Here is a 27,663-nt window from a genome sequence, read left to right as displayed (position 1 = left end):
CATTGGGGAGAGAAAGGTAATAAAATATGATCCCTGCCTCATGCGCAGGAAGTCTAGTGTGATGGACAGACACGTGCCAATGGCTGCCATGGAATATGGTGAGCAGTAAGATAAAGGGGCACCCTGTGTGCCCTTGGAGCATAGAGCAGGGCTTGTGTTCTGGGAACATGGGCTCCATGTGAAAACACAATTTAAATTTTCTTTTTTCTTTCTTTTTTTTTTTTTTTTTTTTTTTTGAGACACAGTCTTGCTCTGTGGTCCAGGCTGGAGTATAGTGGTGTGATCTCGGCTCACTGCAACGTGCTCCCCCGAGGTTCAAGCGATTCTCGTGTCTCAGCCTCCCGAGTAGCTGGGATAACAGGTGTGCGCCACCACACCTGGCTAATTTTTGCATTTATAGTAGAGATGGAGTTTCACCGTGCTGGCTGGGCTGGTCTTGGACTCCTGACATCAGGTGATCCTCCCACCTCGGCCTTCCAAAGTTCTGGGATTATAGGCATGTATGTATTCATCCTTTTAAATATCTGCGGGTAGCACTTAACTTTAAATGGGTACTAATTAAACTATTGAATGACTTTAGTATGGATTGAATGACTTTGCTCAGGCCTCGTTTTTAATTTCCTTCATTAGAGGAAAAAAAAAAATGCAGGTTTAAAATCCCTCATCCAAACTGTTTGGAACCAGAAGTGTCTCAGATTTTTTTGCATTTTTGGATTTTTGAATATTTGTATTATACTTGCTGGTTGAGCATACTGAATTCAAAAATCCAGAGTCTGAGCTCGTCCAATGAACATTTCGTTGAGCATCACGTCGGCACTCAAAAGTTGTGGATTTCGGAGTTTCTGGTTAGGGAGACTCATCCTGTATGGGTGCTGGGTTGTTGCAGGAGTTCCAGACAAGAGGTTGGGTGACTAGGCTTTGGTTTTCGCTTTGTTACTAAACAGGCTGTTTTCTTCCATAAGCTCAGCTTTAGATCCCCCGGTTGTCAAAGAAGGGAATGGGCCATCTGATGTTTAAGGCCTCTGTTAGTTCTGACTTGGAGACACCTGGCTTCAGTTCATCTTCCTTAGGAGTGGACAAAGAATATGGGAATTTTGAAATTGTTAGTCAACATCTACAGGGTCGTTGCAGCCTGGTTTTAGGTAAAGGTCATCTTTAGTGAGCCCAGGGAGAAACAGTGGTTTAGCTGTCAGCTGAGAGGGGTAAGCGGTTCTATTAATTTTCCTCTGTGTTAGTGAAAGCATTGTTAAGGGTGACAGCGTTAGTGGAGCAGGCTGGAAAGAGGAGGAGAACTCACTGTTACAGGTTATATTGAATGTGTTTTCAGTCACTAAATGCTTTTTATGATATGTTTTTCGGGATGTCAGTGTTGTGTGATTTCTCTGTGTTAAGCACAGGAAATTTAACATCAGCAAAAAAGAATGCTCTTTCTTTTTTTCTTTTTTTTTTTTCCTTTGAGATGGAGTTTCGTTCTTGTCGCCCAGGCTGGAGTGCAGTGGCGTGATCTCAGCTCACTGCTACCTCGGCCTCCTGAGTTCAAGCGATTTTCCTGCCTCAGCCTCCTGAGTAGCTGGGATTACAGGTGCTCACCAGCATGCCCGGCTAATTTTTATATTTTTAGTACAGATGGGGCTTTGCCATATTGACCAGGCTGTTCTTGAACTTCTGACCTCAGGTGATCCTCCTGCCTCGGCTTCCCAAAGTGCTGGGATTACAGGCATGCGCCGCCATGCCTGGCCTTGAATGTTCTTTCTATGGGAATCTACAAAAGCCAGCTTTTGAGTCTAGTGGCAGAAAACCTCTTCTTCATTGTTTAGCTGTGCTGTGAGCTTGGAGGGCTTCAAGTCCAGCTGAAAAAGCTGTAGTATTTTAGGTCAGTTGGCTGTCTTGGAGAACTTAATGAGCACTGGGCTGGAGTGATACTGTCAGAGTTCATGAGCGGTTTGAGGCTCTCAAAGCCTAGATACTGGGGTCGCCCAAATATATTGGCTGGACTCACTATTTCTCTCGGGAGTCGGGGGTTGGAAAATGCTGTGGTCTTAACTCTGCTCTTAATTTTACAGTGCTGTTATGAATGGTAAGAATGATTTCATACGTTTGCATTTTGCTTTGTAATTCACAGAGAATTTTAAAATCCGTTATCTGCAGTTCTGTGAAAAAGGCAGAGCACTTTCATATCTTCTGTTTTCCCGTGATTCTCTTGTGGCTCACAGAAGCTAAGAGCCATCACCAAGGTCATAGGGTGAATGAGTCGCAGAGCTGGGAGTAGAGGCTCAGGCTTCTAGTGACCCTATTTCTTCCTTGATAGCTCGCTCTGGTGGCGCTATGTTCAGGTAACTGCGCATGCTCGGTTTGGTCTTTTGTAAATCCCTGCCCCATTTCGGGGGAGGTTCTTGGGAGGCTTCTATTCATTGTGGAGCATTTAAGTATCTTGTCCTCTCTCCTTCTTCCCAGATGCATGGGCATTTCTGCAGGCCCTCAGGCTGACCCTTGTGCGTGGGGGTGTCTCCTGCCTCCACGTTGCTTGCATGCCCCCTTCTGAAGGTGCTTTTCCCCGCATGGAGCCCCCTCGTGCTGCCTCCACACTGCAGGCTGTTCGGTAAATGTTACTAAGTCAGCATCGTTGTTTTCTAGAAATGGGATGGGGTATGGATGCCAAGTTCTTTTCTGTGTGAAGTCTTCGATTGCATCATCTTGCCTTCCCCGTGTGTGCTCCTTGAGGTTGTCGCTGTGCTGCGGTCATCTGTGTTCCCTAGGGTGCCTCCCTTGGAGTCCTGGCCGTATTAGACATGCAGTGTTCACGGCCTAAATGAGAGAAAGGCCAACAGAGTCATTAAATCTGGAAAATGACAAGTGAGGGAAAGAAATTTTTATTGAAGGCATGTGAAAGAGAAATCTTTTTAGAAAAGTTGACCTGTTTCTCAACTGGAGTTGAATTTCAGCTCAGAAAAGCAGCTGTGTGCCCAGAGGGCTTTGGGATTTCAGTTTGTGACAGATGAATTGAATTTGTTGTTGTATGAATGTGTTATCCTTTTGGGGTTTTATTAGGCCTTTCTCCCAAATGGAATCGATTTTTCGATAAAAGTCACACTTCCTTTTTGAGAAGTGTAACACTAATTGTATGAGATGGTCTCCCAAAAAATTACCTGCCAGGAACCAAACACACTGCCTGAGACTCACGGCCCCTGGTTTCTGCCTGTGCAGCTGCAGGGCAGAGAGGCACGCTTGAGCTGAAATCAAGACGCATGTCTGCATCTTCCTTTTCTTGTCTGCTGTTTCGTCTCTGAGCTAGCCTGCCTTCAACGTCTAGGAGCTTGGTGGGTGGAGACACATTACGGTATGGAGGAGGGATATGGCATTGCCACAGCCAGGAGACTCGCTGAAGTCTCTGTTCTCTTCCTGCTCACTGCTCTGACTTTGTATAAGTCACATTTGTAGGGCTGTGCACAGTGGCTTACACCTGTAATCCTAGCACTTTGGGAGGCTGACCTGGGAGGATCTCTTGAGCCCAGAGTTTGGAACCAGTCTGGGCCACATGGTGAAAGCCCATCCCTAGAAAAAATAAAAATTAAAAAATTAGCCAGGTGTGGTGGCTCATGCCTGTAATCCCAGCTACTGGAGAGGCTGAGGTGCGAGAATCACTTGAGCCCGGGAAGTCGAGGCTGCAGTGAACCATCATCACGCCACTGCACTCCAGCCTGGTCAGAGCAAGACCTTGTCTCAAAACAGACAAAAACAAACAAACAAAAACCCATGTGTAATAGTGGCAGTAGTTAACTTTTGAAAGTTTGAAGAAAAGTTTCTAAATCACCTGTGTCCATGGACAACTTACTTAGCCTTTCTATGCCTCAGTTTCCTCATCTATGAAAAATGAGAGAATATGGTATTGATCTTACAGGATTATTAAACCATTGCCCAGATTGCTTATAGAGCTAGAGCTTTTTCCTTGAAGTACATGAGTATGGCTGTCAGACATCTGAAACCCGAAACCATCTTACAACATCATTTGGATGCTACCCCCTCTCCACCCTCTTTTTCCATTTGTAAGGGACAAGGATCCAGGAAGGAAAGTATCAGCTTACAAAGGCTTTTGTTACAAATAATCGTTCATGTTCTTTCTTTTGGTATCTTATTCTCTGTTTACATTTTTTTTTTTTTATTTTTACATTTTTTGAGACAGAGTCTTGCTCTGTCACCCAGGCTGGAGTGCAGTGGCACGATCTCGGCTCACTCCAACCTCTGCCTCCCAGGTTCAAGTGATTCTTGTGCCTCAGCTTCCTGAGTAACTGAGATTACAGGCGTGTGTCACCACGTCCAGCTAATTTTTCTGTTTTTAGTGGAGACAAGGTTTTGCCGTGTTGGTCAGGCTGATCTTGAACTCCTGAACTCAGGTGATCTGCCTGCCTCAGTCTCCCAAAGAGCTGAGATTTTCTAGATGATCACGTAGATATGATGCTGAGCACTAGACAAAGATGTTGATTGAAGCGATTTAAAAAAATTTTGTCAGAGTTCAGATTTTACACCAATATTTAGAAAATCAGCAAAAGAACTTGGAGGAATGTTCTCAGGCATCCAGTTCAGCCCCCTGCGCACATTGTCATAAAATCTGAATGTGTGTACAGGGAGACGCATTCCTTTCTGTTCTCATCACAGGTCCTTCCCTGGCTCTACACCTGCCTGTCATGCGCGTCCGTGTGAAGAGACCACCAAACAGGCTTTGTGTGAGCAATAAAGCTTTTTAATCACCTGGGTGCAGGCGGGCTGAGTCTGAAAAAGAGTCAGCGAAGGGAGATAAGGGTGGGGCAGTTTTATAGGATTTGGGTAGGTAAAGGAAAATTACAGCCAAAGAGGGGTTGTTATCTGGTGGGCAGGGGTGGGGGTCACAAGGTGCTCTGTGTGGGAGCTCTTTGAGCCAGGATGAGCCAGGAAAAGGAATTTCACAAGATAATATAATCGCTTAAGGCAAGGACCGGTCATTTTCACTTCTTTTGTGGTAGAATGTCATCAGTTAAGGTGGGATAGGGCATTTGCACTTCTTTTGTGATTCTTCAGTTACTTCAGGTCATCTGGGCATATAAGTGCAAGTCATAGGGGATGCGATGGCTTGGATTGGGCTCAGAAGCATGACATTGCCCTCTTCCCAACCTTCCCTACCTTTTCCCTCCTGTGCGGTTCTCTCACAAAGTGAATGACCTCAGCCACAGCTTCTCTGCAGCTGCATCAGACTGTGGCGACAGGCGTGGTGGCTGCTGCAGGGCCTGCTGTCCCCAGGGAGCCCAGTCTTGCTTGCCGCTGGAACCTGGTCACCATTTTGCACCGAAAGTATGTAATTCTACAGAATGAGAGCCCACATGCTGGGAATGGAGGTGTCTTTATCACGGTGCTCTGCATATTTTAATCTTGGGTAGAAAGTATGGAAAAGTATGTGATACCTGTGGTTTGATGTCAGAAGGACATTGTGAACTTGACGTGGACTGAGGATGTTCAGGTGCAACAGGTACCCTGGCTTCATTAAATGAGACTTCCCCATCTCCCTGCCAGGCATGCACAGGTGTATGGCCACATCTTATGTGTTATCCTTATCTAGAGTGCACCTTGTCATCACGTTTAAAGTTACATGAAGATATTCTGCCTCATAGAGTAGGTCCCAAACGGCATTCAACACAGAAATGCACTCTTGATATTATACATGGAAAGTGCTTTCATATACCAAGTGGGAGAGCAGTCCTAAAATCTGGGCTGGAATCACAGAAGGAAGGCTTTGGGAAGCAACAGATTCCCTAGTCCAAAGCTGGTTTTTGATGAATCTAGAAACAGGACCAAGAAAAGTGAATTTGCCTAAGGCCCTGACAGTGTCTCACGGTAACATTTGAACCTAGCAGTTTCTTGACCTATTTCTTTAAATGATTAGTCATGCTTCCTCTGATTCCTATATAAACGTATTCCTCATTCATTCTTTTGTTTCAGTGAATTATTGCGGTGCTACCACGTAGCAGTATTTGAGTCAAAATGTGGCAGTGTTTATCCCTTTCCAAGGTTTTTAGTTGCACAGTTTGTCAAAGTTGTGCTAACAGTTTCTTGTTGGTTGCAAAGTGTCCTTTCAGAAGCCAATTGTGTGGTGTATTTATATTGACTGTTGGAGGTAGTTTGGTTAGAACCTACTTTGAGTGGCTGGCATGGGCCTGGGGGACAATAACAGCTGCCTGCTTCATGGGCAGAGATGAAGTAATTGCTTCCTGGGAAGTACCATCCTCCTGGCCACACTCTCCAGCCCATTTCCTTTGTGGTGGTTTCCTCGCATCTGCATGGTTCTGACTTTGTGTGAGTCTCATTTATTTTAGCATATGACTTCAGGCTGTGGGGAAGAATGGCCATTTTAGCACAGAGATGCACACAAAGGAACAACTGGCTAAATGTGAGTGAAGACATTCTTGGGGTGGGGATTCATTTCTTTTATTCTGTAACAGGCAGTCTGGGAAGCATTCTGGACATGTGGCCTGTGGCCTGCACTGTCACAGTTCCTCCCTGCAGGATCGCAGATGTTTGGAGATTGTAGTGATAACTGTTATCATTGAGAATGTCATTCTCACAGGCTCTAATAAGTCAGGATTTATTCAGTGTGAATTTGTTAAAGACAACTGTATTTCTAGCCAAATCCATGGGAGACATTTCTCCTGGCAGTGTTGCTGGGGGTATTCCCGTGGCTTAGTCTTAGGGGAGCACAAGCCTTTGAATACTGCTGAAGCTGTGAGTACCCATAGCGCACCGCAGTACTTTTGCCATACGGGGTGTTAGTCACTGATACACGTCTCAGTCAGACCTGATGGATTCTTGACCCCTTCCTTTCTTAATTTTTTAATTTTTATTTTTAATTTTTGTTTTTTAAGAGCACAACCCCTCAGGTGGCCACCATGACTCTCTGGTGTTTTCGGTTGGCTGCAGCCTATTTGCTATCTCTGGTTTCAACATATTCGAAGTCTGATGATGCTTCCCTCTGTTGTTCTTCTGCTGTGTGACCTCCACACACGCAGGGTTCAAGACTGTCAGAGCTGGGAGCCACCTTCACAACTCCCAGGGTTTCCGGAACATCCTTTATCTAGCCCTGGGGATGGAAGAGATGTCATCAGAGACGGAGGCTTATTAGGTTTACATGCCATTGATAACGAATGAGGAGGTTTTCTTTTATATAAGGGGAGCTTCTTATAATGTGCTTTAGTAGGGTAAAGAAGCTTTTGAGGTTTGCTTTCTCTGGAAAGATAATTTGTGATCCTGCTGTTGCTTTCAACAAAAATATAATTTGCATACCAGTGCATGTTGTATTACTGAGCACAGGCTGACAAATGGTTCTGAACTCGTCGTTCACTCCGCCACTGTTTCTTGAATGGCATATGTGTGCCAGCTGTAGTAGGAACTTGCTAGGCTCTAGGACTAACCGTTATGAAACGAGGGTCCTGGGGGAAGCAAATGCATATAACTATAAAGGTTTGAGGGGATATCAGAGGTGGTGCCTATAGGTGCAAACTTCGTTCATTCATTGTCCCATCTAGGAGGTTTTGTGTCTTAGCAGCGTGTTCCATAGCAACACATCCCTCTATCAAAATATTCATCATATTGAATTGAAGTTCTCTGCTTAGGTATGTATTTTTCCAACTAAGTTTAGAACTGGTTAAGGACAGGCTATGGGGTATGTATTATATATATCTACACGCACACATATATTTATATATATACACATTACCATTGTAAATATACTATATATTTATATATATACACACATATATATTTCTCCCTCTCTATATACACATACAACCCACACATATATATACACACACACATATATGAAACACACACACACACACACACACACACTTCTACTGCCAAGCACAGAAAGTCAAAACTAGGCAACAGTTCTTTGAGTGTTCATGAAAAAATAGATGTGTTAGTTGAGAGCGTCGTTAAGTTGCCAGGGGAAAGACAGGATGGATTCACAAAGGGAGATAGTGTTTTTGTTTTTTTTTTTTTTCTTTGTTTAACTCTTCAATTCGAAATAATCCAGACTTATGGAAAAGTTGCAAAAATAGTACGGAGAATTCCCATATACTCTTTCCTCAGATTCCCCAAACATTTCACCCCATTTGTACTTTCTCTCTCTGTGGATATATTTTTTTTTTTTCTGAAATGTTTGAGAGAGGAAGGTAGAATGCAGGGCAGGTTGAAAGGCGGAAGGAGAGAGGTGGGTTGGGAGGCTTTTTTTTTTTTTTTTTAATCTCCTGAGATGTAGTTTCGCTCTTGTCACCCAGGCTGGAGTGCAATGGCACAATCTCAGCTCACTGTAACCTCTGTCTTCTGAGTTCAAGTGATTCTCCTGCTTCAGCCTCCCTAATAGCTGGGAGTACAGGCACCCATCACCATGCTCGGCTAATTTTTTGTATTTTTAGTAGAGGGGTTTCACCATGTTGGTCAGGCTGGTCTTGAGCTCCTGACCTCTGATGATCCACCTGCCTTGGCCTACCAAAGTGCTTGGGATTACACGCATGAACCACTGTGCCTGGCGATTGGGAGGCTTTTGCAGTAACTCAAAGTGCTATGATGAGGGCTGGACCTGGTTGGAAATGATGAGGAAGGTGAGAAGTGGTTAGGTCTGGCATATATTTTGAAAGGAGAGTTTAAATGGGTTGGATGACAAGAGAGAGAAAAAGAAGTTTTAAGGATGATGTCAAGGATTTTGGCCTGAGTAACTGGAAGACTAGAGATGCTGTTATTGGGATCGGGAAGACTCTGGGAGGAGTCGGTTATAGCAGGGGGAATCAAAAGTGTGTTTTTGGCATGCTAAATTTGAGGTCCAAAAAGAGATGTCAAGAAGTGTTGGCCGGACGCGGTGGCTCACGCCTGTAATTACAACACGTTAGGTGGCTGAGGTAGGCAGATCACCTGAGGTCAAGAGTTCGAGATCAGCCTGGTAATTATTAAAATCGATCATTGATTTTTACTAATTAATCATATTATTGCTCCTAATACTGCAGGGGGTGTACACCTACCTGTGATGTTGTTCCTAATATCCAGGGACAGAGAGCATGATCTTAGTTTTAATATTGCAGTAGGTGTGCACTCATCCTGTGACACTGATCCTAATATGCAGGGGGTAGAGTATGACATGACTCCCAACATAGCAATGAATGGACAGCCACCCGGTGATATTGCTCCTAATATTCATGGAAGAAGCACATGATATTACTCCCAATATCGCAGGGAGGGTACAACTCTTCTGTGATATGGTTCCTAGTATCCGGAGGGGGAGAGGATGATAATAGTTCCAGTATTGCAGGCTGTGTTCACCCGCCCTGTGATATTGTTATGAGTATCCTGGAAGGGATATGACTCCCCATAGAGCAGGAGGCGTACATCCAGCCTGGGATATTGTTCCTATTATCCATGGAGAGGAGAGGCTGATATTACTCCCAATATGGTAGGGGGTGTACATCCACCCTGTGATATTCTTCTTAATATTCCAAGGCTGAGAGGTTGATATTACTCCCAGTATCACAGACACCGTACACCCCCGTGTGATACTCTTCCTGATATCCGGAAGGGGAGAAGATGGTATTAATCCCCATATCGCAGGAGGTGAACACCCAGTCTGATATCTTTCCTAGTATGCATGGGGAGAGGGTATAATATTATTCCCAATATTGCAGAAGATGTACACGGCCCACCCATGATATTGTCCTTAATATTCCAAGGCACAGAAGACGATGTTACTCCCAATATCGCAGAAAGTGTCCACCCCCCAGTGATGTTGTTCCCATGATCCAGGAGGGAAGAGGATGATATGACTTTCAACCCCTGCACCCTGCAATGCTCTCACCCTGCAACACCGACACCAGCTCAACCTGACATGGGAGCAGAGGTGCTGGCTGGGAGTGTTCATTGCTTCTCTTTTCTCCCTTGCCAGACTCAGTAGAGGAAGCTGAGACCGAGCAGCCGCAGGAACAAGGTGGGCTTTGCCAGTGGCTCAGGCTTCCTCTGGTTATGAGTTGGGCCTTGGGTTAATGCTGGGGGAGGGGACAGTGGGCATTGGATGCGACAGTCACCTCTCTGTGGTGTGGGCTGGGTGGGGGACGTCGCCTGAGGTGGGCCTGATCCTCCCGTCTACTCTGGCACTGGAGGCTGTGGGGTCCCACACTTCTTCCAATGAACATGCTGACCCCCACCTGGTCCCCGACCGAGGTGTGGCATCCTTTCCACTGCTGGGGCCCACATGTAGCTGTAGGTTCCTTTTTCATGACCTGGAGAAGGTGCAGCTTGCCCTGTGCTCTGCCTCAGAGATGGGAGGCCACGCAGCCCTCAGCGGGTAGCAGAATTCCGAGCCTTAGGTTGCAGGGGCCTCAACTGAGGTCCCTGAAGGGTCTGCTCCTTCCTGAGGGGCTGATTCAGGGAGACCCTCCCGTCTCCCCTCTGCGGCTCTGTCGCTTCCCCTCACACAGGGCCCGCATGTGGACAGCCTGGTGATGTGGATGCACCAAGGGCCCTTGGAAGTTCCCTGGGAATGGGATCCATCCCAGTACATTTGGGATGCAGGCACAAGGTCCCAGAGGAGGCCCAGGAAGCCAGTGGGGAAGGGAAGGCTGTTGTAGGTTTGCCTCGGGGAGGGGGTGGTTCCACCCTCTGCCAAAGTCACTGGAGCAAAGGCACGTGGCTCTCCAGCTGCCCCGGAGGCCAGGGTAGTGGCTGGGAGGGGCTGTGTGCCTCTGCCGGGTGGGGGAGATTTCTTAGCTAATCTAGTGTAGTCAAGTCACATTTGCCTCTAAATCATATTTATTTATTTTTTTAATTCCAAGGCTTTACAGATGAATAAGGAGACAGTTTGTATTGAAAATAGTTTTTACATGTGAGCTTGAAACAGAGAGTCTGTTTAAATCTAGTTTTTTCCTTCCCAGTAATGCCTCCTTTCATCCCAGGTTTTCCAACAGGAAATGCGCTTGTTTGCTCACCTCTGCGAGGTGGCTTTGGCTAGGAATCCACCAAAGTCAGCAGACACCAGTGGGCTGCTGGAGCAGTCTGGCCTTTGTTAACCCTTTAGGAACTGTGGGCTTCAGGTTTTCAGACCATCCAAGGTGAAGGTGGCCACAGGGGCCTGGAAGCCTTCCCATCCTCCCTGCAGGGATGGTCTGTTTCCCTGCACGGAGCTGGGTACATGGGTACAACACCCCTGTCCTGTGCCGTCGGTGGCTTTACCAATTTTGCATAGCAGCTTTTGAGCTGATCAATAGCTCTGGCTGTTGAGGATTTCATGGATTCCTGTACCCCACCGGGGGGCCCAATATGCTGACAAAAGTTACATTTGTAGTTGTAGTGCTGCATATACATGGGTCCAGTTAGAAGGCTTTGATTCTATCTAAAGGGAAAGGCATCTCTGAGGGATCTCTGAGCTGACATAGTCTCCTAAAACCATGCTGTGAGGTGGCGACAAAGCAGGACAGGAGGGTGATTTTGTAGGAGAGTCGGGCCACGGGCCTGCATGTTCTCTGTGTCCCCAGAGTTCGTACGTGCTCCAGACCCCGGGTTTGCATTGCGCATAATTCTCAAGGGCTCATGGCAAGCTGCGCCAGGGACACAGAGGACGGGGATGCGGGGATCCTGCCCCAAGTGGACCAAGGACTCACTGTTGCACTCGAATCTGTCTAGGTGTTTTTGTGACTTGCAGAAATACCTCCACCTTGCCTGGGCCTGGAGCCACAGGAGACCCTGCTGAAGGTGAAGAATGTTCTGGAACAATGCAAGACCTGCTCAGGCTGCCCCCAGGAGCCAGCGTCCTGGGGTCTCTGTGTAGCATCCAGCAACGTGAGCTTGCAGGACCCCGAGGAGCCCTCCTTCTGCTTGGAAGCGGAGGACAACTGGGAGGATCCAGAGGCCCTGAGATCACTGCTGCTGTTCCTGAACACCTCTGGATTCAAGGCCAGCTTCTGTGGCCTGTACAACCTGGCGCTGCCATGGCTGAGCAGCATGTTCAGCAGCTTTAGCGACGAGGAGGAGCTGACTGGGCGCCTGGCACAGGCCCGAGGGGCGGCCAAGAAAGATGGCCTCCTCATGGCCCTGGCCAGGTTCTGCTTCCTCCTGGGGCGGCTGTGCAGCAGGAGGCTCAAGCTGTCCCAGGCCCAGGTGTACTTGGAGGAAACACTAGGGGCCCTGGAGGGCAGCTTCGGGGACCTGTTCCTGGTGGTGGCTGTGTATGCCAACCTGGCCAGCATTTACTGGAAGCAGAACCGGGAGAAGAGTACACAGGTGGTTCCCAATGCCATGGCCCTGCTCCTGGGGACGCCTGGCCACATCTGCAGCACCGAGGCGGACAGGGAGCTCCTGCAGCTGGTGCTGCAGTGGGCGGTGGGTGGCCAGAGCCAGCAGGCCTAGGCCCGGGCCTGCTTCCTGCTGGCCAGGCACCACGTGCACCTCAAGTAGCCTGAGGAGGCCCTGCCCTTCCTAGAGCAGCTGTTGTTTTTGCACAGGGACTCGGGAGCCCCAGACGCTGCGTGGCTCTCAGACTGCTGCCTACTCCTGGCTGACATCTACAGCCGCGAGTGCCTGCCCCACCTGGTGCTGAGCTGTGTCAAGGTGGCCGCATTGAGGACACAGGACTCGCTGGCTGGTTCGCTGAGGAATGTGAACCTGGTGCTCCAGAACGCCCTCCAGCCCCAGAGCCTCCCCACCCAGACTTCCCACTACCTCAGGCGAGCGCTGGCCTCCCTAACCCCAGGCACAGGCCAGGCGCTGCGCGGCCTTCTCCACGCCAGCCTGGCCCAGCCGTACAGCCACCATGGCTACCATGGCCCAGCCATCACCTTCATGACGCAGGTGGTGGAAGCCAGTGCTGTTGCCGGAGTCCGTGCCATCATGGACCCCCTGGTGGCCCTGGCCTGGCTGCATGTGCTTCATGGGCACAGCCTGGTGGCCCTGAACATCCTGCAGTCTGTCCAGGATGCAGTGGTGGTCAGCGAGGACCAGGAGGGTGTGATTGCCAACATTGGTGGCTGTGGCTCTGAAGAGGACGGGACGGACGAGGCAGGCAGCCGAGGGCTACTACCACGCCCTATGGGTGGCTTGGGACCTGGGCCAGCGGAGGAACCAGGCAGTGTTGCTGGCCAACTTTGGGACCTTGTGTCTGCACGCGGGTGCCAGCAGGCTGGCCCAGCACTACCTCCTGGAGGCTGTACGTCTGTTCTCGAGGCTTCCCTGTGGGGAGTGTGGCCGGGACTTCACCCACATACTCCTGGGCTACCTCTTCACCCGCCAGGGCCCGGCCCAGTAGTGCAAGGGCTACTATGAGTGGGCCCTTCTGGTCGCCGTGGAGATGGATCACGTGGAGAGTGAGTGCCCCAGTTCCTCCTGTGCGCTTTCTGGGGCCACTGGGGTCAGGGCACACCTGGGGTTTGTGATTCGGAAACAAGTGGTGGTTTTTCCACCATCGAAAGCGCTGAGTCATGGCCAGCAGCAGATGTTGGCAAACGCCCTGGAGACAGGCCGTTCCCATGCAGGGCCAGGCCCTCTGTGCCCTACTGAGGCAGCCAGCTCTTCCCGGTTTGCCCAGGGACCATCCTGCCTTGAGCACGGAAAGTCCTGCGTGCTGGGAATCCCTAGACATAACCCTGGGATCAAGGCATGTTGTGCTGAGCTGGGACTTGGGGCCCCTCCATGACCCAGGCCCTGAACACCAGTTCTTGTGCCTGTGTTTGCTTGGTATCTTGGCAGCCCTGTGCACCGGTCATTACACTTCACAAAGGACACAGGGTCGGGTGATTGCCTAAAGCCACAGAGCAGTTCACGCAAAAGCAGCTCACGCCGAGTGTGCCAGGCCCCACCCACAAATGGGGCTTGTGACGTCCTCGGGAGGGAGGTGCTGAGCGTGGGAATGTGAGCTTCAGGCCAGAGAAGCCACAAAAGGGTGAGTGGCGTGGTGGCGGGGCAGCACTTGGCCCCGGGTTAGGGAAGCCTCTTTAGTCTGGGACCAGAGGGTTGAGAGCATTTAGTCAAGTAATAGGTGATGGATGAGGGGCTGGTGGTGGGGGAGGGGCTGGTGGTGTAGCCTGTGTGAAGACCCAGGGGTGAGCGAGTGGGGGTGAGTGAGCGGGGATGAGTGGGGTGTGAGTGGGTATGAGTGAGTGGGGTGTGAGCGGGGGTGAGTGAGCGGGGATGAGTGGGGGATGAGCGGGGATGAGAGCATTTAGTCAAGTAATAGGTGGTGGATGAGGGGCTGGTGGTGGGGGAGGGGCTGGTGGTGTAACCTGTGTGAAAACCCAGGGGTGAGCGAGTGGGGGTGAGTGAGCGGGGATGAGTGGGGTGTGAGTGGGTATGAGTGAGTGGGGTGTGAGCGGGGGTGAATGAGCGGGGATGAGTGGGGGATGAGCGGGGATGAGAGCATTTAGTCAAGTAATAGGTGGTGGATGAGGGGCTGGTGGTGGGGGAGGGGCTGGTGGTGTAGTCTGTGTGAAGACCCAGGGGTGAGAGAGTGGGGGTGAGTTAGCGAGGGTGGGTAGGGTGAGAGTGGTGGTGAGTGAGCAGGGGTTATGCAGGGAGGTGCAGAGTTGGGAGTGGGTGGATTGGGTGCTGGATGGTGAGAAGCTCTTCTGGAGAGCTAAGCAGGGCCTGGGGCCTCAGGCTGTGGTTTGGCCTTTTTCCCAAGAGCACTGGGGAGCCATGGAGTGCTATCGAACAGTCAGTGCAGACTGAGCAGTGAATGGACAGTAGGTGGGCAGGGCTGTCTGAAATCTAGGCCACAGAGGATAGATGAGGAAGTTGAGTCCAGGGAAATGGCTGAGACAAGGGATACTGCTGAGTCCCCTCTGCCTTGCAGCGCTTTGTCATGGCATAGTGAGACCACTCAGAGGTGCCTCCTGTGGCCTGGAGCAGAGCTCCAGGGGATGTGCCCAAATCTGAATCTGCTCATTTCCCAGCACAGGCCTGGCACCCACTCCTGGCCCTAGGAGGGATGAGATTTTGGAAAGGACCGTGTGAAGGGGCGCCGGTCCCACACATCTGCCCAAGGAGGGTTGGGGGGTTCAGACCCAGACTTCTTCCCCAGGAGCATTCTCTGACTGGAAGGAGACCCTCCAGGAACCCAGCGCCCCAGCCCCCACTGCAGCCTCCGATGGCTCCTGGCACAATAGCCTGTGGTACCTCCTCCTACGAGGCCCTCCCCTGGGTGCTGGGGGATTCAGACCTGGAAATGCAGGCCAGGGAACGGGGATCATGCTTCCCTGTCTCCCCACCCTGCGCTGAACGGTCGAGGAGACCGAAGGTGGGGCTGATACCCCACATGCTTCCTTGGGATCATTTTTGAGTCACTTTCGGTAGTTTGTGTCCTTCTAAGAGTTTGGCTGTTGTGTCTGGATGGTCTGGTTTGTTGGTGTACAATTGTTTGTAGTGTTTTCATGGAATCCTTTTATTTCTGTCAGGTCGGCAATAATGTTTCCTCTTTCATTTCTGATTTTAGAAACTTGGGTTTGTAATTGTTTATTTTTTTTAGAGATGGGGTCTCATCATGTTCTGCCAGGGGGGTCTTGAATGCTGGCCTCAGCGATCCTTCCCCCTCGGCCTCACAAAGTGCTGGGATGACAGGCGTGAGCCATGGTGCTCAGTCTCTGATTTTAGTCGTTTGTGCCCCATCTTTGTTTTCTTGGTCAGTCTGGTGAAAGACTTGTCAATTTTGTTATTATTTTCAAAAAACCCACTTTTGGTTCTGTTGATTATCTCTTTTGTTTTTCCATTCTCTGTATTTTTACTTCCCATTTCCACTCTCACGTTTATTGTTTTCTTCCTTTTATTCACTTTGGGTTTAGTTCATTTTCTAGTTTCTCAAGGTGGAAAGTTAGGCTTTTGATTTGAGATTTTTCTTCTTTCTTTGAATGTAGACATTTACAGTTATAAATTTCCCTTTCAGCACTGCCTTAGCTACATCTTGGTGTTTTTGATACACTGTGCTGTTTTTTATTTTTTTTAAGTTTTGCTCTATTACCCAGGCTGGGATGCAGTGGTGCAATCTTGGCTCACTGCAACTTCTACCCAGGTTCAAGTCATTCTCATGGCTCAGTCTCCTGAGTAGCTGGAATTACAGATGTGCACCACCACAGCCGGCTAATTTTTGTATTTTTTTTTTTATAGCGACAGGGTTTCAGCATGTTTCCCAGGCTGATCTCAAACTCCTGGACTCAAGCGATCCTCCCACCTCGGCCTCCCACCTCGGCCTCCCACAGTGCTGGGATGAGAGGCGTGAGCCACCGTGCTGGCCCAGGCTGTGCATTTGTTTGTATTCTTTTCAAATTAATTTTCAGTTTCCCTGATGGTCTCTTCTTTGACTCACTGGTTGTTTAGGAGTGTGTAGTTTTCACATATTTTTGAATTTCCCACGTTTCCTTCACTGTCGATTTCCAGTTTCGTGCCAGTACAGCTGAAGAACACCTCTGCTTTGGTCTCAGTCCTTCTCCCTTCACTGAGGCTCATTTTGTGGCCTGGCACATGGTCTGTCATGGGGAATGTCCCATGGGCTCTCAAGAGGACTGTGTATTCAGCTGTTGTTGGGGGGCATGTGTGACAGATGTCCATTTGGTGTACCTGGTTTCCAGTGTTAATCTTCGGAATGTTTCTGACACTAGAAAATCAGAAGCTTTCCACCATTCCCAGCGCCCTGGCTTTGGGAGAGGCCAGCGAGCCTGTGGGTTTGGAGCCTGGTTGCATGAGAGAAGCATGTGTGGAAATGCCAGGGGCCGGATTTGAACCCCATTCCCCCAACATGATGACATGTGTGGCAGACATGACGCTTGGCTTTGCTCTCTCAGGGTTCCATCTGCGACAGGGGCTACTTGTGCCCCTGGCCTCATCATCTCAGGTTAAAGGCGGCCTTGGTCCTGGCCAGAGGGGCTTTGTGAAGCAGAAATAGATGGCATGGTGCAGGGGCCGAGCCTGGCCAGGACCTCGGCCCTGGGAGTTGTAAAGAAGGCTGGCCTGTACCATGAGCATCTGCACCAAGCTGTGCCCATGTCACGGTGTGCTCGGCGTCTGCCCTTGCACAGGTGCATAGCCTGTCTGAGCTCAGGCTCCCCACCTATGGGGCCCAGGTTCACAGAGGTGTGAAAGAGGCAAGCACGGCGCAGGGGCCTCCGAGCACAGCCAGCCTCGCTTCGATGCTGGGAGGCTGACGTCTTCCATTTTGTCTTCTGCCCAGGCCAGCTGCCGGCCGTCCAGTGGCTGTGCTACTTCTACAGTGTCGTCATGCCGAGCAAGACCCAGCGTGTCATCTACCACGAGTTCCAGCTCTCCCTTGCCCGCAAGGTGGCTGACAAGATGCTGGAGGGAGCAGCTCCTAGAGACCACCAGTGAGCTCTACCTGTCCCTGGGCACCGAGCGGTGAGGGCTGGCTTTGCAGCGGTGGGGGTGTGGAGGGGGGCAAGAAGGTTGGAGGGGCAGGGCAGGGAGGGGGGCACAGGGAAGCTGGCCCAGGGCCTCATCAGCCCCTTTCCTTTGGATCATTTGGTTCCTTGACATCAGATGCTTTGAGCTGGTAGGTCTGGGGTCGTCCCAGGGCTGCTGCTGGCTCATGAGTCCCAGCTTGAGCCTCCCTTGTTGGGTCAAAGGTCATCTCAACCCCAGCAGAGGCAGTACGTGCACTCTGGGCTGTTCTTCCTACTATGGTGGCTTTTGTCATCTGACCTGTGCCTGCCCCGAGTCTTCACTCCTGGCCTTCCTCTGTCCCCTTAAATGTGACCACAGCAGCCATCTGTGGCTTCTCTCCCACAGAAGACAGAGCCAATTGTGTCACCTGCTTCCCTGGGGCAGGGTTTCAAGGTCTCACGTCGCATATGTGGCCTACTCAGCTTCCCCCGAGCATCCTGACCTGGTGGGGTAACCATGGCCCTGGCCACCCCACCCACAGGGCCTGGTGACAATGCTGCAGTCACACCCCCTCAAGTGTCAGACTTACTGAGAGAGCAGGGAAGGAGCCAGATTCCATGGGGACCCGGGAGACTGGCTCCAGTCTTGGCCTCAGGCTCACAGAAGGAAAATGGGCCAGTGTGCTAGAGCCATGCTTCTCAAAGTATAGTCCCTGGACGAGCAGAGCAGCATCCATGTCACCTAGGAGCTTGTGGCAAGTGGGAGTTCTAGGGCCTGCCCCAGGCCTGTGGAGCCAGAAGCTCTGGGGGCAGGGCCAGCAAGCTGTAAGGACAGGCCTCCGGGTGACTGTGATGCCTGCACACCTTGAGAACCATCGGCCTAGATAGCCTCTGAACACTAACGGCTCCTGGTGCGTCTGGAGAAGACACAGGCCATGTCTGGGAGGCAGGGGAGATGGACGAGCACACTCCTCCTGCCACAGGGCAGCATGATGCTCGATTCCCTCAGAAGGATGTCCTTCATCTTTTCCACGCCGTGTGTGTTCACCCTGGCCCTCCCAGCAGCCTGGGAAGGGCAGAACACTGCACACACTGGAGGGCCCTTCCCAGTCCCCACATTCCAGATTCATCTCCACGGGAGGAGGCAGACTGGTTCCAGGAGGATGAGAGCCCTTGTTCTGACACCTGTGTCTGATTCCAGTGATTCCAGGACCTGCAAATCCTCTCTGGACTACACCAAACGAAGTCTGGGAATTTTCATTGACCTCTAGAAGAAAAAGGAGGCGGCACATGCCTGGCTGCAAGCAGGGAAGATCTATTACATCCTGCGGCAGAGCGAGCTGGTGGACCTGTACATCCAGGTGAGTGGCAAGGGATGCAGGAGGACCCCTGTGCTGTTCACTCTCTGTCCATCCACCCATCCATTCATCCTTCCATCATCTATTTACCTGTTCATCCTTCCATCCATCCATCCATCCATCATCCATCTGTCCTTTCATCCATCCATCATTCATCCATCCATCTATTCACCCGTCTATCCATCCATTCACCTGTCCATCCACCCATCCATTCATCCTTCTGTCATCTATCTATTTACCTGTTCATCCTTCCATCCATCCATCCACCATCCATCCATCCATCCTTCCATTATCCATCCATTCACCTGTTCATCCATCCCTCCATCCATCTTCCATCCATCCTTCCCTCATCCATCCATTTACCTGTTCATTGTTCCATCATCCATCATTCCACCATCCATCCTTCCATCATCTATCCACTCGCCTGCTCATCCATCCATCCATCCATCCATCCCTCATCCATCCATCCTTCTATCATCCATCCATTCACCTGTTCATCCTTCCATTCACCTGTTCATCCTTCTATTCATCCATCCATCATCCATTCATCCTTTTATCGTTCATCCATTCAGCTACTATCTATCCACTCGCCTGCTCATCCATCCATCCATCCATCCATCCATCCCTCATCCATCCATTCACCTGTTCATCCTTCCATTCACCTGTTCATCCTTCCATTCATTCATCCATCCATCATCCATTCATCCATCCATCATTCATCCATTCTTTTATCGTTCATCCATTCAGCCACCATCCATCCACCTGTTCGTCCTTCCATCCTTTCATCCATCCATCCTTCCATCATCCATCCATTCACCTGTTCGTCCTTCCATGCATCCATCATTCATGCATCCATTTATCCATTCATCCATATATCCAGCAATCTATCATCCATCCATCCTTCCCTCATCCATCTGCTCACCTCCTGTTCATCCTTCCATCCATCCATCATTCATCTATAAATCATTCATCCATCCATCCATTTATCCATCCATCCATCCATCCTTCCATCATCCATGCATTCATCTGATCATCATTCCATCGATCCAGCCATCCATTTATCCATCCATCCATTTATCCATCCATTCATCCATCATCCATCATCCACCTGTCCATTCATCCATCCATCCATCCCTCCTTCCATCATCCATCCACTCACCTTCTGTTCATCCTTCCATCCATCCATCATTCATCCATCTATCCATTCATCCATCCATCATTCATCCATCCTTTTATCATCCACCCATTCACCCGTCTATCCATCCATTGATCTGTTCATCCATCCATACGTCCATTCATCCTTCCATCATCCGTCCATTCACCTGTTCATCCTTCCATCCATCAATCATCCATCCATCCATCCGTCATCCATCATCCATCAATTTATCCATCCATCATCCATCCATTTATCCATCCATCCATACTTCCATCATCCATCCATTCACCTGTTCATCCTTCCATCCATCCATCATCCATTCATTCATCCACCCATCCATTCATCCACCCATCCATCATCCATCCATCCATCATCCATCCTTTCACCCATCCATCCATTCACGTGTTCGTCCATTCATCCATCATTCATCCATCTACCCACCAATCTACCTATTAATCCATCCCTCCATTCATCTATCTGTCCATTTGTTTATCCATACATTCGTCTATCCACCATCTATCCATCCACATGTACATACATCATCTACCCTCCACCCATCAATACATTATCTACCCACGCATACATACATACAGACATACACACATCATTCCACCCACCCACCCACCCACCCATCCATCCATCCATCCATCCATCCATCCAAGCATTCATCTATCCACACACCCTTCCATCCATCCATGTGTCTACATCTCCTCATCCATTCATCCATCCATCCACTCATTCCTAAGCCACCGCTGAGCACCTGTTGTGTGCCTTTTCCCTCCCTCCAACTGGTTCCCTCACATCCTCCCCCGGTGGCCAGCATCTTCTCCCTGAGGGCAGAGGCGCGGCCTCTCACAGTGCACAGCACTTGCTGGTATACAGCACATGCTCAAATAATGTGACCACTCAATTAACACACAGAAGAACTCGCTCCAAGTGACATGTGGCACATCTCCTTATAAAATGAATCTATCATAGTGGCTGTTTTCAGAGGCTTTCCCAAACACAGTGTGATCTGGAACAAACGGTGAAGCCCACGAGACTGATGAAGCTTTCATTATTGAGCACCTGCTGTATACCTCCTTGAGCTGAGGAGAGGGATGAAGAGCTCATGGCCAAGAGGGGACCGGGCCCACCCACAAACACTGCTGATGTGGCAGGGATGTGGCAACGCAGAAAGGAGCCAGGGGCTGGGCTCCCAGCAATCTGGGGGCCACGGAGACTGGTTTGAGTGCAGGGGGAGTGGGCTAGGGCAAGCCCTGTTGGTAGGATTCACAGGTGTCGGGATCCTGGGCTACAGCTGCTCAGTCACCTCCTGGCACTCAGGAGCATCAGTTCATTGTCCTCATGCCAGTGGTGGGGGCAGCCCTAATGTACAGGGTCTGAAAAATGCTCAAGTGTACCTGTACTGTGTGAGAGGAAGGAGCCTGGCAAAGGTGCGCGTAGCCACCTCGCTAGGTGTGGGCCTTGAGGGAACTTCTGTCTCCTTTCAGGTGGCACAGAATGTGGACCTGTACACAGGCAACCTCAACCTGGGGCTGGAGCTGTTTGAGGCAGCTGGAGACATCTTCTTCATTGGGGCCTGGGAGCGGGAGGAAGGCATGTCCTTCTACCGGGTGAGCTGGCCTGTGGGCTGATGTGGGTGGGCCTCAGTGGGGCACCTGGAGGGCTGAGGCACAGGTGTGGCAAGGTAGAGGCCTCCCAAATGGAGGCAGGGCCACCCATGCACATGATGAGTTTCCAAGTGGTCTCACCCGGAATGATATTGACCATGCCCCTGCCCGGGACAAACGCTCAGGGCCTGGACGTGACAATGGCTCTACCCTTGTACCTGATGACCTCAAGCAACTATGAGTGGGAAGTCCTGTCCCCACCTTCCAGATGAGGAAACTAAGGCTCAGAGAGGCACAGGGACATGTCAAAGGACACACAGCGTATCAGTGGGAGGCCTAGGTCTGCATGCACCCCGAAGTGGGACGGCTTCTCCCTTCCTCCGAGCTCACGGTGTGGCTCAGCCCTGGGCACAGATCAATGTGGTGTTTTTAGAGCAGAGAGGAGTGCTGGCTCCCCCAGTCAGACCTCCAGTGCCCAGGTGGGAGAGGCTGGTCTGAGGCTGTCGGGTGTAGCTGGATGGGCCTCAGGTGACTCTTCAGCCCCCAACTTGGATGTCTGAACTGTGTGTTATCCCAGAGCACAGAGCTGTGTCGAGGTGCAGGGATAACACACAGAGCTGGGGTGTGGGAAGCTCCAAGCACGTATTTGAGCTCTGAGGAGGGCGCTGGGCAAGGTGGGTGCTGCGGGAAAACTGACCCCACCTCCCTGTGGGGTAGGACTGGGCCCTGCCCCTGGCAGTGACTACGGGCAACCGCAAGGTGGAGCTGCAGCTACAGCTGTGCCACAAGCTGGTGTCACTGCTGGCCACACTGGAGGAGCCCCAGGAGGACTCGGAGTTTGCCTACATGGCCCTAGCACTCAGGATCACTCTGGGTAAGTCCCCTGAGCCCCCGCCCTGCCAGGACCCACAGTTTGCAGAGCCCAGCCTCCAGGTCTGCAGTGCAGGAGCTGAAACAGCTGCTGGATTTTCCTGGTCTCGTGTCCAGGCAGGCAGATCTGCCCAACTGGCTTCCCCGTCTGGCTGTGGGGCACAGCCCAAGGTCTCTCACGCAGTGCGGAGCTCCCTGCCTGACTGAGCTCTGCTTCCTCTGCCTGTTCCCGCTGCCGACCACAAGGGCCGCCCAGTGTGCCCTCTGCCTTCTAGACATGCCAGGCATCTCGTTGGTCCCTGTATGTGCCAGGCTGAGTGGCACATTCCCTTTCTCTTGTGCCCTTCCCACCCTTATCAACCACATGGCTCTCTGGCTGATGAAATCCCAGTTCCCCTTCCAGAAGTCTGCCCCTTAAGGCCGTGCATCCCCTGGTGCTGTGCCAGGGTCGTCTGTCCCCCTCCAGAGACAGGGAACCCTAGGCAGGCCACATGCCCCAGCGCCTTGTGCCCCGTGGCCCAGTACACAGTAGGTGTGCAACTGACTCCCCAAGGTAGGGGGCTCTGATCATGACACACCCAGGAGGAGTCGGATGTCACGTCTGTGGGATGCCTTGAGCTGGGGTGCCCGGGAGCACCTGGACTGCATGGCTTTTGGGCTCCCCTGGTTAAAACCAGTGAGCAAAGGCAGGTGGCTATGTGTAGGCATAGAACTGGGCCATCCAAGTCCGACTTTGCCAAAGCCTCTCAGTAGACAGGGGCAGGCCTTATTAGTTCTGCTTTGCAGATGGGAAAGTGAGTCTGGGAACCTGGAAGGGAATGGCCAGAGCTGCCCAGGTGACCACAAGTGCCTGGAGACAAGCCAGGTGTGCTGCCTGGGGTCTGCATACCTGCTCCTGAGGGGCCTGTGCCCTCCCTGCCCCAGGGAGCCACATCCTCACACCTGCCCCTTTGGCCTGCACCCCAGGGGACCGGCCTAACGAGCACGTGGCCTACCACCGGCTGGATGCCCTGCACCACTGGCTGGGCCATGGCAAGCTGGCGGAGCACTTCTACCTCAAGGCCGTTTAGCTCTGCAACTCGCCGCTGGAGTTCGACGAGGAGACCCTCTACTAAGTGAAGGTGCACCTGGTGCTCGGTGACATTATCTTCTATGACCTGAAGGTGGGTGGAGAGGGACAGGGCTCGGGGTGTTCCTGGCCCCCTTGGAGTGGGATCTCCACCCAGACCCCAGAGGCCTGGGTTCCAGCCTTAGGAATGGCCCAGTGGCCTCCCTGGAGCTCTACACCCAGCTGGAGGAGCCGGCAATGTTAGTGGGTAAAACCCAGCTCCCCAGATGGCCAGGCCCCACCCTCAGGAACTCAGTCTCAGCCAGGGAGGCTGACACATGAGTGGGCAATGGTGGCCTCTGGGTAAAGAAGGGGGATTGTAGTCAGGGGGGCCCTCCTGGAGGAGGTGACACCAAAGCTGAGTCTTGACAGTCAAGTGTCAAGTTGCATTTAAGAAAGAAAACAGAGTCGGGAGAAGGACATTTCGGAGGATGGCATCATCCTCACATTGACTCCACGTTGCAAGATCCAACCCAAATCCTGGCATCTCCTCTAGGAAGCCTGCCCAGGGTGCCAGCCTGCACTGAGCAACTCCTTCCTGGAGTCCCGAGACACCTTGAATCTTCACACCACCCAGGAAGGGTGGGTTGGACCAGTATCTTACCATTGGGTTCACAGACAGGGAAACCCCAGCTCAGGGCAGGTGCAGTGGGGCAGGACCCCAGCCAACCAGGCTGAGGCCTTGCTGGGTCGGGTGTGTCTCGAGAGGAGGTGCTGTGCTCCCTCTGCCCCAGCCCTGCAGGGGTGGAGAGCTGGGACTGGCAGACTCAGACCTGGGGTGTCTCCACCCCTCTGCCCAGCAGGCACCGCCCCTCCTCAGCATTGCACCGGCACCGCGTCAGTGCTCCTTATGGGCTGAGGGGCCAGGGCACTCCAGTCCAGGGGCCGAGATCTTGGGGGCCTTAGAACAACATGAGGAGCTGGGGCAGCCCTAAGACCCTGCCCTGTATCCCCTACGACAGGCCTGGGGCTGCCCGGGAGGCCTCAGCCCAGTGCTGGCGACACCTGATTGTCAGAAGTGGTCCCTGTGGCCTCCCAAGTCCCAGCCAGACATGGAGGTGCCAGGTGTCAGGCCCAGAGGGACGCTGCTCACCGCTCAGGGGCTCGCCTGGGACCCAGGGGGACGGACCTCCCAGAAGAGGCCTTTATCTCTCTTGGTCAAGCCTGCCGCCCACTCCGCCTGTCCAGGAGAAAGGAAAGGGCCAAGTAGTACCTGAGACGCCAAAGTCCACGGTTGGGGTCGAGGGGCAGAGGCCTCCTTCACCTCCTTCCCATGCCCAGCCCTCCTTTCCATGCACAGTCCTCCTTCACCTCCTTCCCATGCACAGCCCTCCTTCCCATGCACAGTCCTCCTTCCCATGCACAGCCCTCCTTCCCATGCACAGTCCTCCTTCATCTCCTTCCCATGCACTGTCCTCTTTCCCATGCACAGCCTTCCTTTACCTCCTTCGCATGCACAGCCCTCCTTCCCATGCACAGTCCTCCTTCCCATGCACAGCCCTCCTTCCCATGCACAGCCCTCCTTCCCATGCACAGCCCTCCTTCATCTCCTTCCCATGCACAGTCCTCTTTCCCATGCACAGCCTTCCTTCACCTCCTTCCCATGCACAGCCCTCCTTCACCTCCTTCCCATGCACAGCCCTCCTTCACCTCCTTCCCATACACAGTCCTCCTTCACCTCCTTCCCATGCACAGTCCTCCTTCACCTCCTTCCCATGCACAGCCCTCCTTCACCTCCTTCCCATGCACAGTCCTCCTTCACCTCCTTCCCATGCACAGTCCTCCTTCATCTCCTTCCCATGCACAGTCCTCCTTCCCTTGCACAGCCCTCCTTCCCATGCACAGCCCTCCTTCCCATGCACAGTCCTCTTTCCCATGCACAGCCTTCCTTCACCTCCTTCCCATGCACAGCCTTCCTTCACCTCCTTCCCATGCACAGCCCTCCTTCACCTCCTTCCCATGCACAGTCCTCCTTCACCTCCTTCCCATGCACAGCCCTCCTTCACCTCCTTCCCATGCACAGCCCTCCTTCACCTCCTTCCCATGCACAGCCCTCCTTCACCTCCTTCCCATGCACAGCCCTCCTTCACCTCCTTCCCATGCACAGCCCTCCTTCACCTCCTTCCCATGCACAGCCCTCCTTCACCTCCTTCCCATGCACAGCCCTCCTTCACCTCCTTCCCATGCACAGCCCTCCTTCACCTCCTTCCCATGCACAGCCCTCCTTCACCTCCTTCCCATGCACAGTCCTCCTTCACCTCCTTCCCATACACAGTCCTCCTTCCCATGCACAGCCCTCTGGGCCTCATCGTGACTATGTGGTCAGTGCAGGCCAGCTTCCCACAGGGAGGCCCCCTTGGAATTCCCCAAGGGCGGCTGTCTTTCCAAGGCTACACCCTCCTCCTTGTATAGGAGGCTCTGGACCCAGGGCCCAGAGGAGTCGGAGAAAAAGCCGGGCTGGATGGAGCCTGGAAGGCTGGCAGAGAAGCAGGGGTAAATGGACATCTTTGCCAATTGCCTCTAAAATGGGGTCCCCTTTAGTCTACACGTGAGAGTGAGCCCTGGAATAGGGTGGATTAGGTGTGTCCTGGCTCAGCCCGCCACTCACTACCTGCTGCACACACTACAGGCACATGGAAATGCACACGCAAATGCGCACAGGCACAGACACACGCACACACACAGGCATGCACACAGGGACATGCACACACAGGCACACAAACACGCACAGGCACACGCAGATACATATGCATTGGCTGGCTCCTTCCTGTTTAGTTGGGAAGCCCCCACCCCTTCAGGAAGCCTTTGCTTTCCACACCCGGCTGAGTCTGGGGCCTCCTGGGCTTCCCTCTGCCACAGCCCGGGCCGCCCTGTGTGGTCAGTGTTCACTCCCAGGGCCCTCAGACTGGAAGCAAGGACGTTAGCCTCAACCATGCACCCAGCACAGAGTCCAGTGTTCGGCTGGGCCGGGGGCACTGGATGAGCAGTGGCGGTGACTCGGGGCCTTCTCACGCCCCTGCTCCGTGTGTGGGGCGGGGCAGTGAGGGAATGGACTGCTGCATCTTGGACTTTGTCATTGGCCCTGGGAGCCATCTTGAGATGGTAAAGAGGGACAGGCCAGGCATGGGTCTTAGAGAGGTCCCTTAGGTGACCCCCATGTGGAGGAGGTGCCTGGGGAGAAGCCGGGTGGGGCATGGGAGGGTCAAGGAGGAGGTCTGGGAGACGGCATCCCAACCCAGGGATGGTGAGTTTGAGCCAAAGATGCATTGACAATGGGAGTGGATGTCTGGGGAGTCACACCCCGTCAATATTTCAGGGAACATGGCCAGAGAGGACACCTGAGAGATGGTTTTGTACCTGGCCTGGCCCCTGGAGGGCCTGGAAATGGTCAGCATGGACAGGGGCCAGAGGGGAGCCTGGGTCACTCAACGCTGTGCCCTTGTTGTGGGTTGGAGCCACGGGTCCTGCATGGAACTCTCAGAGCAGGCAGGATCTGCCCTGACCTCAGCCCATGGGGAAAGCAGCCACTGCCTGCAGAGAGGGTGGGACTGGCGCAGGAGGCTTGGGGTGAGTGGGGCGTAGGGACAGTCAGGAAGGCTTCCAGGGGTGTCAGGGTCGTCCCCACCTCCTGCCGCTGAGACCACAGCAGTGTCACAGGCTTCGGGGCTCATGGGGTGAGCCAGTATTGGTTGGACATGTGGAATGACCTGGAGACAGGAACGGCCTCTGGGAAGACGGACTCTGAGTCCCCCTTTTGCTGACCATGACCTTTCCCCTTCAGGACCCGTTTGATGCAGCTGGGTACTACCAGCTGGCACTGGCAGCCGCCGTGGACCTGGGCAACAAGAAGGCACAGCTGAAGATCTACACGCGGCCGGCCACCATCTCCCACAACTTCCTCCTGGACCGCGAGGAGTCGCTCTTCTTCTACCAGAAGGCCAGGACCTTCACCACAGAGCTCAACGTCCGCAGGGTCAACCTACCTCCTCTGCCACTCTGCGGATGGGCCCCCTGGTTGACACCAGCCACCCTCGCTGAGGACAGCATCCGAGGGAGTGGGTTTTGTGCAAGGAGGATGGTCTCCTGCCTCTCCTGGTGTCTCCCGTGGCTCATTTTCTGGGTAATGGAGGCATGAAAGCAGGGTTCAAATAGCAATAAATGTGGTTTTTTTGCAATAACA

At 52.3% G+C, this 27,663-nt stretch overlaps 1 long non-coding RNA gene and 1 pseudogene across 1 annotated transcript; one reads left to right on the top strand and one right to left on the bottom strand.

Annotated features, from left to right (window-relative positions):
- The first annotated feature begins 79 nt into the window (after positions 1-79).
- LOC119618205 (SH3 domain and tetratricopeptide repeat-containing protein 1-like) lies at positions 80-27,663 on the top strand (annotated as a pseudogene).
- Positions 15,406-16,369, bottom strand: LOC140709869 (uncharacterized). Its single transcript, XR_012090660.1, has 2 exons — positions 16,270-16,369; positions 15,406-16,229 (listed from the first exon to the last, which is right to left on the bottom strand). It is a non-coding gene; the product is annotated as an uncharacterized lncRNA (long non-coding RNA).

The sequence above is a fragment of the Chlorocebus sabaeus genome, chromosome 22, assembly GCF_047675955.1.
Source record: "Chlorocebus sabaeus isolate Y175 chromosome 22, mChlSab1.0.hap1, whole genome shotgun sequence".
NCBI classification, from domain to species: domain Eukaryota; kingdom Metazoa; phylum Chordata; class Mammalia; order Primates; family Cercopithecidae; genus Chlorocebus; species Chlorocebus sabaeus.
The sequence above is the reverse complement of the archived record's forward strand: the minus strand, read 5'-3'. Positions and strand labels throughout refer to the sequence as shown.